The 10,408-nt window shown below is 44.8% G+C and overlaps 1 pseudogene; it reads left to right on the top strand.

Annotated features, from left to right (window-relative positions):
• Positions 1-8,454, top strand: part of LOC105807314 — a 39,862-nt pseudogene extending 31,408 nt beyond the window's left edge.
• Positions 8,455-10,408: the final 1,954 nt, after the last annotated feature.

Below are 10,408 nucleotides of genomic sequence, written 5' to 3' on the forward strand. Positions count from 1 at the left end.
CTGCAGTTTGTTAGTTTGTTTCTTAAGAAGAGGTATTGAGTGAGTGACACCGGGAAATGCTTCCTTTCAGATGTTATTTTGTTCAACTAGCACAACAACTCCAGGAGAAATGGGTGGTTGCCTCTGTTTTATTGTGAGGAATGTAATGTCACCTTTGATATATCTGTCCATAAGGACCTCTGTGTTCTCTAAGAATTGTCCTACCAAATTCCTCCATCCACAAAGGTAACCTTCCTCTGGCTAGAGCTGACTGGACCAGAGGTGTGCATATGACAGGAGGTGAGCCAATCAGATGTTCTCCCCCAGAAGTTCGGAATCCGGGTCCGGTGACAGAAGTGGCTGGAACTGTAATTTGTTAGTCAATCGACCCTCTCAGAGGGTGGGTCCAGGCCTGGATAATCTTTGCTGACTCCCAAGGTGGGAGAGGTGGTGCTGGGCATTTACTTTCAGCTATGGAAGCTGGGAGAAAGTTAATGCCCCTGCATGAAAGGGTTGAGAGATTGAGAAGCCTGGTGGGGTGTGACAGGGTGATCCAGGAGGAAACTGGATGAAGTGTTAGGGGTAGGAGCAAAAGAGAAGAACCTTTGATTAGAGGTGCTGCTGGGAATGGTTGGGAGCAGAGAAGAGATTTGAAGAACTTGCCAGGAGTGTGCAGGGAACTCCCTGCACTGTCTGTCCTGTGAACTCCTCAGCGAAATCCAACGAGTCTCTGATGTTTGCGGGAGTGCAGGCTGTTTCTGGAGCGGTGCTGAGCACTGCGTCAATGCTGGTGTGGGACAGGACCAGGGGCTGGACCACAGGAACAGCTGGCATTTGGGCTAAATGGGTAAATTCAGAGGCTAAGGGGGGGTGGAAAGGGTGTCTCTGTGGACAGAGGAACAGATGAATCTGGACCGTACAGAGAGAAGAAGAAATCTGGTAGATTCTTTCTTGCTCCCTTGCTTTCTAGGAGGGATTCGTATATACTTACAAATTTTTTAGTTCAAAATTGTATTCTTTTCATAGCTACCAAAAACTTCAAAAATTACAAGGAATCTATGGTGCCTAGAGATTAAATAGAGCCATATACTGTGGCTACTAAGTGGTAGGTGCTGGGGTCAGACATGCCTCCTAGTGCTGTCCCCCTCTGTCACACACTGCTCAGCCCCATGGCCGCCTGGCTATTCTACAAACACCTAAGGTCATCAGCTCATGCCCATCCTATCAGGGTCTGCTTCCCCTGCCACCAACAGCCTTAAAGGCCACTCCCTCACCTCATCCAGGTCTCAATTCAAGTGTCACTCAGAGATACCTACCCTGACAACCTCATCTAACCTAGTGACTCTCTGACTTCTTTCTAGCCTTATTTATTTATTTTATTTGTTTTTACCAACGTGTGTCACTACCGGCATCTATACTACATATTTATTTGTATACTTGCTTGTCTATCTCCCAACACCAGAATAGAAGCTGTTCAAGGCCTGGGATCACCTCTCTTATTCGTTGGTGTGTTTTCAGTGCGCCGACTAGAACTACAGTTGGCATATCGAAGGCACCCAATAAATGTCTATCTAATCCATTCACTAAGCCCAGATCTGTTTGTGATTCCATGCTGTTTTCATGGCCTCATTGTGCCATAGTGTATCAGGACACAGTCCTAGGAACACTCAGAGAAGCCCTACTGGATCAAGGATAAAAACCATCTCTGAAGAACATCTGTGAAACTTGTGTCCTACTCAAGCAGGGGAGGTGGATGTCGCTGACTATTAAGGGGTGCAGGCAGTTGAAGCAGCAGGCTGTGGTCCCACATGTGTAAGAACAAAGGTGAAAATGTGTAAATTTATTTCTAGTTGTTCTCTCATAATTAGTTTTTCTGGCCTGAGAAAACAAAGCTTCAGTGACAAAGTGCTTTTGTTCCCATGATACCACACGTTAAATCAGAAATGACATCTACTTTGTTCTTGGTGTAATGTTATTTTCTGGGATCTGTTCCGAAAGGTTCCCTTTTATCCTGCTCACTGTCCCCAGTCAGCCTGAGACAGGTTCTGGCTTGTGGAGGGGAGCCTGCGCCCACAGCCAGACAGCAGGAAAGACCGTGGGGATTTCCGAATAGTGGCACTTATGGGAAATCAGGAAGGGCCAGCTGGGAGGAGGCAGAGGAAAGCCTGGTGAGGTTCTCTCAGTATATCCTATATCCTCAGTAAACCAGACTGTGTAACAGAGGGTCACTCCAGCTATGGCTTTCAGATCCTGGCCCCGGGCAGCCATGTTGATGGTGGCCCCTGACTAGTTACCCTGACACACATGTTGTTGATTCCATTGCTTGTACCTATGGGCTGCACTTTGGGAGGTTGAGGCAGGAAGATCACTTGCAGTCAGGAGTTCGAGACCAGCCTAGGCAACATAACAAAACAAAACAAAACAAAACACTATGGGCTAATGAAGGGAGGCAAGTAACCTGAGAATCAGCACAAATCCACAACCAGTATTAAAAAATATAATTGAAAATTTTAATAATAATATTAATTTGCACTTGCATGTTACTCTTTCATAATAATTTCTTCACTTTCACACACTTAATTTTAATAGGTGAGAAATTCACCATGATGAAGTGGCTGAGTTTGGTTATTCAGCTAAAGAGTGGCAAGCCCTGAACTCAAACTCAGATGTCTTTTTTTCTTTTTTTTTTTTTTTTTGAGACAGAGTCTCGCTCTGTCACCCCAGGAAGAGTGCAGTGGTGTCATCATAGCTCATTGCAACCTCAACCTCAAACTCCTGAGCTCAAGTGATCCTCCCGCCTTGGCCTTCCAGAGTGCTAGGATTGCAGGCGTGAGCCACCGCGCCCGACCAACACAGATGTCTTGACTGTAAGATCAGGACTCTCCCCACTGCAGCGGCTTCCCTATCTCTGCATTCAAAGAATGGCTTGCCGTACAAATTATTTTCATGACTATGTTACATTGCCAAATACACAGAGTCTTTAAGGGTCACAAATTCAGAGAAAGCTAAAGATAAATGAGCAGCTTGAAGAAGACAGTTGATAGCTTGTATTTGGTAAGTCACAACACGAAGCCAGATATTGACCCAAGTTGGAGGACAGCCTTGTTTCTAACAAGGGCCCCATCCGATGCAATGGGAAGAGGCAGTGACTCAGACTTACAGCCAGCCTTCTCCATGCCTGGGGAGGCAGTGCCTGGAGCCTTCCTCTCTGGCATGTGGAGTCAAAGTTACTAAGTCCTTCAGCTCCATGAACAGCAAAAGTCACTTTGCTCTTTGGCCTCTTTTTGCCAAAAATTCAAAACCCTGTGAAATGGTTGAAATGGTCAACCGGACTCCTGACAGGAAATGAAGCTAATTCCTGCAATTTCAAAGATGTTAATAATTAATTCCAATTCTCCCTCCCTTCCACTACTCACCCATGTCAGATAAGGGGAGTCAATATTTGCCTGAACTACCCGGATAATTGCTTATTTTTTCCACTTGCCTGGACGTGTTCTAAAAGCCTAGATATCAACTACCACAGGAAGTGGTGACTTTCCCCTTACCTGTGGACTTTGTTTGTCATTTTAAAAATGTAATGCGACCAGAGGCATATTCCAGTGTCCACAGACTAAGATGTGTTTACAGACAGAGTGGTAGAAGGGAAGGGCCCTACCCATACTCAGCTACAGGCGGAAGAAAGGCCTTAGGGAGAGTAAGACATGAGGACATCTTTGTGTGTGTGTGTGTATAATTGAAAAGCCTTTTATAAGTATAAAACATCAGAGTCATTTAGGATACAAATGATATATTTGAATATGTTATTTTTTCAGAAAGGTTAAACAGAAACAGAGTCAAAATCAATTAGAGACTAAATAATGAATTACAATTAATTTTGGAAGAACATAATTGATTTTAACACATTGACTGCCACACTAGAAAAAATTTTTTCCTTGGGGCCACAGTGTTTTATTACGAAAATAGAATAGAAACTTCAAAAACAAAACGATTCTTTCTAATTTAATGAAAAAATTGCTTTCTGTGTAAGAGTTATATGCAACTTGAAAAACAGTTCCCATGGCTCCCAGGTGAAGAGATGTGTGAGTTACATATGCTTCATGAGGCCCTGGGCTCAAAACTAGCGTGAGTGAAATACAACTCACATGGCAGTTAATGTGTCAAAGAATACTTCATCAAAGCAAAAGTCATGAAAATGGTCAAATTATTTAAAACAGAAACAAATATTAGCTAAAACTAAAAATTATCAAACCCACTTATAATCTAAAATTTGTGATTAGGTATGAGATTAGAAGTCCATTTAGGTAATTTCACTAATGAATGTGCAGTAAAGATCTTCATAATGTATTTGTGAGTGTATCAATTGAAAGAGAATTTTAAAGCTCATAAAATAGGACAGGAATGCTGTAGGAGGTTTCAAGAACATGTGAAGCCAACACTATAAACCACATCTTTCCTGAAATGGCAAAAATCAAAAATAAAAACAAAACAAAACAAAACTAGTCACCTGGATAAAATTCTGCTAACGATAGAAAGTACCCTGAGAAAGTTCATCTGTGTGTGTTGAGCAGTGTTCAGGAAAATGGGGCCTGTCTTGCAGGTGTGGGTGTAACCCCACATACCCAAATTTCCAGTGCCACCGCCACCTTTCCTACATCTCCCCCATATAGCCCCAAAACCAACAGGATAAATGCTGGTAAAATATCCCCAAAAGGACCCTATTCTTGAATTCTCTCCCCTCTCAGATTCTCAAGGGTTCATCCAGTGTGTTCACATAGACCATACATTTGGTCTGAGACTTCAGAGTTTATATTCTAGACCAGGCCACACACTTGTACTCTGAATGAACATTTAACTAACCCTTGGGGACCAGAGACAGCATTCAGGCTCCCAAGTTGAAGCCATAGAGGAAATGCCACTTATGACCCTCCTTTTACATCTGGATAACCAAGATGTGTAAGACCATTCATGGTCACCAGTATATCTGACTGCACTGCCTATAAACTAATCTCCTTACTGGACAAGACAATTAAAATGTGCACCCAGACATTGGTTTTCCAGGTGGGCTCACTGGACAAGAAGCATTGGAAAAACCCAAAAACTTGCAAAAAAAGCGTATTTTTTGGCTGCCAACCAGAACCACTGAATAAGTAACATGAAGGAGAGGCCCAGCAATCCAAGCTAGCACAAGCCTTCCAGGTGATTCAGATGCATGCTGAATTTAACAACCTCAGCAGCTTCCAAATCATAGCTTATCCCTGAGTTTGCAGATAACTCATTCTAGGAATACACCAAAGGCGGGTGGTAATAGAAGAATTGTGACTCAGAACTTAAGAAAATTTATGAAAAAAATAAATCTGCATGAAAACATAGCTTTTGTTGGCTTCTTTTCCTTCCCTATTGCGCTCCCTTCACTGCCCTCCTTGAGCCTCCTGGAATCACCTCCCAAATAAGCCACTTGCATTCATGTCTCTCAGCAGGATAATCCAATTTAAAACAAATCGTAATTTATTTAGCATTTCCTCAAATAAGATATGAAACACATATAGTAAAAGATTATCAGACATATTTGATAATGGAGTTGAATATAACATTCTCACTATCATATTGTATTTGATATTTTCCTCATAAAGTCATAAATAACAATCAAATGATTAAACACCTCTTCAAGCGTGCCGTAAAATAACAAGTACAATAATAAGCATACCATTTGAATACAAAATTGACTCTTGTGCATCGGGAGATGTATTCTAAAAATTTAGGGGTTTCTTACAAAACGCTCTTCCAGTGTGACAGCCTTTTTGTCACATCTTGTAATATACTTTGATGTAATTTTGGTATTTGTCCCCTCCAAATCTCATTTTGAAATTTGATCCCCAATATTGGTGATGGTTCCTAGAGGAATGTGCTTGGATTGTGGGGAAAAGGATCCCTCAAAAATGGCTTGATGCCATTCTTGCAGGATTGAGTGAGTTCTCACTCTTAGTTCCCATAAAATCTGGTCAAAAGAGGGTTGGCACCTCCCTCCTCTCTCTTTCTTTCTCTCTTGCCATGTGATGTCTGTTCCCCTTTTTCTTGTTCTGAAGGTGGAAGCTTCCCGAAGTCTTCACCGGAAGTAGATGTTGCCCTGCTTCTTGCACAGCCTGCAGAACCATTAGCCAAATAAACCTCTTTTTTTAGTAAATTACCCAGCCTCAGGTATTTCTTCAAAGCAACATAAATGGACTAAGTAACAATCCAAGTAAAAACAGTCATTCCCAATTATGTTCTCATACGTCCTTTTGTGCTTCAGAGAGATTATTCCTCACTTACTTTCCCCATCTTTCTTTAAGTATATATTTTCAAGGCCACAACTCCCAAATATCCCCAATATCACTTTTTGGAAGGGAGCCTCTATGCACTGCTTTTTCCCCAGAACTCGGGTGTAATGAGAAAATATATCTGGGGGTGTTTGGCTACTATCTCACGTCTCTTCACATTCCAGGGCTCTTGCCTTTGCTCCGGGCAGGTGAGCAGGTCCAGCTTAGAGGCAGCAAGACCCAGGGAGACCAGGTTTCTGTAGTTCTCTAACATGACATTCCTATACAAGTTCCCTTGAGCAGGGTCCAGGCAGGCCCACCCCTCCAGGGAGAATTCTGCAGTCACACCCCTGACTGTTAACATCCCTGGGAAACAGCCATTTCTTCCTCTTCTTCCTGCTTCTCTAGGATTCCTTCTCAGATGAGATTACCTGAACGAATCACGGCTGTGTCTGGAGAAATGCATTTCAGGCATCAGCACAACCCCTTCATCTGCTACCTCCACACCCACAGGCAGAAGGACCAGGAAGTGCAGAGAAGGCCACACTCATCTGTACTTTGTCACAGTAGAGATTCAGGAACAATGAGATCCATTTCTCAGCTTCCAGGGTGTCCCACTGTCCTCCCTATGGATCTCCCAGTACCTGCAGGTCACAGGGTGACAGAGGCTGCGGCAGAGACACGTGGGCCCTCCTGGAGATGGAACAGTGGAGAGGGGACCCCAGCTCAGGACCTGGCTCAAGAGACAATGTTTTTGTTTTTTTTTTTTTGAGACAGAGTCTCACTCTGTTGCCCGGGCTAGAGTGCCGTGGCGTCAGCCTAGCTCGCAGCAACCTCAAACTCCTGGGCTCAAGCAGTCCCCTCACCGCAGCCTCCCAGAGTGCTAGGATTACAGGCGTCAGCCACTGCGCCTGGCCACAAGACATCTCTTTAACCTTCGGTTTAAAAGTGCTGAGGTTTGAGTTCCATCGGTAGCAGGAGCAGAGAGTGGACCCCAGAGAGCCCTGAGCAGCCCACGACCGCGGGCCTAGGAGGAGGAGCCGCAGCTGCCGCGGCAGCCCCAGTCACCATCGCCACGACCAGGAGCAGCCAGGCCAAGACCCAGCAGCTGCCAGCCACCCCCACCCCCACCCCACCCCACCCCATTCAGCGCTGCTGACACCAAGCCCGGCACTACGGGCATCAGTGGCCCAGGCGGCTTCACGTCGGCAGCGCCTGCCAGCGGGGACAAGGTCATCCCAACGAAGGTTTTGGGAACAGTAGAATGGTTCAGTGTAAGAAACGGATATGGTTGCATCACCAGGAATGACGCAAGGAAGATGTATTTGTACACCAGACTGCCATAAGGAAGAATAACCGCAGGAAGAACCTTTGCAGGGTAGGAGACGGAGAGACTGTGGGGTTTGATGTTGTTGAAGGAGAAAAGGGAACGGAGGCAGCAAATGTCACAGGCCCTGGGGGCGTTCCAGTTCAAGGCAGTAAACATGCAGCAGACCATAAACACTATAGATGCCATCCACGTCGCAGGGGTCCTCCACGCAATTACCGGTAGAATTACCAGAATAGTGAGAGTGGGGGCAAGAACGAGGGATCAGAGAGTATTCCCGAAGGCCAGGCCCAACAACGCCCGCCCTACCGCAGGCGCAGGTTTCCACATTACTACATGCGGAGACCCTCTGGGTGTAGACCACCATATTCCAACCCTGGCGTGCAGGGAGACGTGATGGAGGGTGCTCACAGCCAGGGCGAAGGAGAACAAGGTAGACCAGTAAGACGGAATATGTATCGGGGTTATAGACCACGATTCCGCAGGGGCCTCCCTCCTCGCCAAAGATAGCCCACGTAGGACTGCAATGAAGAGGATAAAGGAAATCAAGGAGGCGAGACCCACACTCAGAACCCGCCTTAAAATCGGTACCACCTCAACTTCAATTACCGACACAGACGCCCAGAAAACCCTAAACCACAAGATGGCAAAGAGGCAAAAGCAGCGGCTCCACCAGCTAAGAATTCGTCCCTCCAGAGGCTGAGCGGGGGGCTGAGTACATGGCGGGGTTACCATCTCTGCCACTGTCGGTTTAGTCATCCAACAAGAAGAAATGAATATGAAACTCCAGCAATGAGAAATGAACGAAAGATTGGAGCCGAAGACCTTAAGTGCTTGCTTTCTGCCCATTGACCAGATAACTAGAACTATCTGCATTATCTATGCAGCATGAGGTTTTTATTATTTTTACCTAAAGACATCTTTTTGTAATAACACACTTATTCTTTTTTTTAAGTCTGTTTTTTCTCAATACACCTTTAAAGGTTTTTAAATTGTTTCATATCTGGTCAAGTTGAAATTTTTAAGAACTTCATTTTCAATTTGTAATAAAAGTTTACAACTTTATTTTTTTTTTAAAAAGTCAACGAACTACAATCACCTGTTAGTAAAGGTCTTAAATAACTAAAAAAAAAAAAGTCCTGAGGTTTGTGATGCAGCAATTCCACTTCTGGGAATTTGTCTTTCTGTTAGGAAAAGAGAGAGTCCCCTCTGGGCATTCAGAGCACAGTTTCACGCAGGGAAGTGGTTGCCAGGGTAAGGTGAGGTCCCCAGAGCTGAGCACCATCAAGAAGCCCTCCAGGGCTGGGCTGAGGGGATCTAGGGGAGAGGTGGTGTTATCAGACCAGAGACGAGTGTCACCTGGCAGTGGCTGGGCCTCCATAGGCCTGCCTGGCAGCAGTGGGGCATGGGGCACACAGCTGTTGGGGACTGGACTTCTCCCCCCTACCCTCTCCAGTCTCTCATCCATATCTCCCATTGGACCAGCCCAGCTGGAAGCCAGGGGACACAGGAGCGTGAGAAGCTCAGCCTGCTGGGGTCCACCCAGCCCTGCGCCACAGCAGAACCTCAGGAGGGCAGGAAATGGATCTGAGCCCTCACCAGCCCAGGGAGGCAACCTAAAGTGAAATAATCAATGCGTAAATGCTTGCAAATGGGCAGATGAAGTCATGGATTCTTGTATCTAATTGTACTTAATTATAAAGTTTAAGTTTGGACTTATGAGACGTGAGATAATCAGAAACCATTCCAGAAAAAGAAGTCCTGGAAAATACACCAGGAGACGGATAGGTGGAATAAAAGCTAGAGTTAGGAAAAGTAAAAATAGACCATGTGCTTGTACATGATAAGAGAAAGAGAAAAAGAACCCTGTTGAAAGTAGACAAAACATGCCAAGACAAATGGCAAATTACAGCGCATGTTCTCACAAATGAGCTGGGCCTTATTTATAAAAGCAGAGTGTCAAAATCATTCCCTGCGAGATGTGACATGGAATGGGAGCAGCGACAAAGAATCAGAGAAAATATACTCTTTATCCCGAGGTCTTACCACATGCCCAGGCACAAGTTCAGTGTCGTGAGACGCTGGAGTCCGTGTCCTGAGAGATGACAGAGAATAAAAAGTGCAATTGACAATGAAACTGTCACACACGAGATCACAGGGAAGCTGTGGTGTAGGCCTTTGGGGACATTATCAGAACAAGATGAAAAATGCACAGGCAACTCAAATAGAGGACTAACAAAGGACAGGCTAATTTTTATTTTGCCAAGAAAAGCCTAAACAAACAAAAGATATGAACTGCAAATACCATATATCACTAAAGAAATGGGAAGACAAAAAAACAATTCTCAGAATAAGGTCAGGTATTTCACTGAATTCATTTAGATGAAATCAGACTCATTACATTGCCTTATTTTTCTCCATCTGCTACAAAGTGGTATCTGGTAACCACCGGATTTTATGAACCCTCAATTTCTCCCTATTCCCGAGATTCTATGATCCTGGCCTGTTTTATGAAAGCAGTTTTGGTTTTGTGTCAGGCACGAGCAGAAGGGATTCTTAGGGTTAAGGGCAGATTTACATTTAATTGGTATGCAGCCAGACAAATGACTTGCCATCAATCACCACTGAAGAACTCTATCGGTAGGGGGGGAAATAAATCTTCTCGGCAAAAGGAAAGAGGAAATGTATCGGCCACACCCACATCCCCAGCAGCCCCCTTCACCGTGTTTGTACCAGATGAACTTACCTTTCTTCGGTTGAGGCTCTCTGAACCACACTTAGCGCCTGGCCCAAGAGCAATCAGTCT

The sequence above is a fragment of the Propithecus coquereli genome, unplaced genomic scaffold (genome assembly GCF_000956105.1).
Source record: "Propithecus coquereli isolate 6110/MARCELLA unplaced genomic scaffold, Pcoq_1.0 Scaffold156, whole genome shotgun sequence".
NCBI classification, from domain to species: Eukaryota; Metazoa; Chordata; class Mammalia; order Primates; family Indriidae; genus Propithecus; species Propithecus coquereli.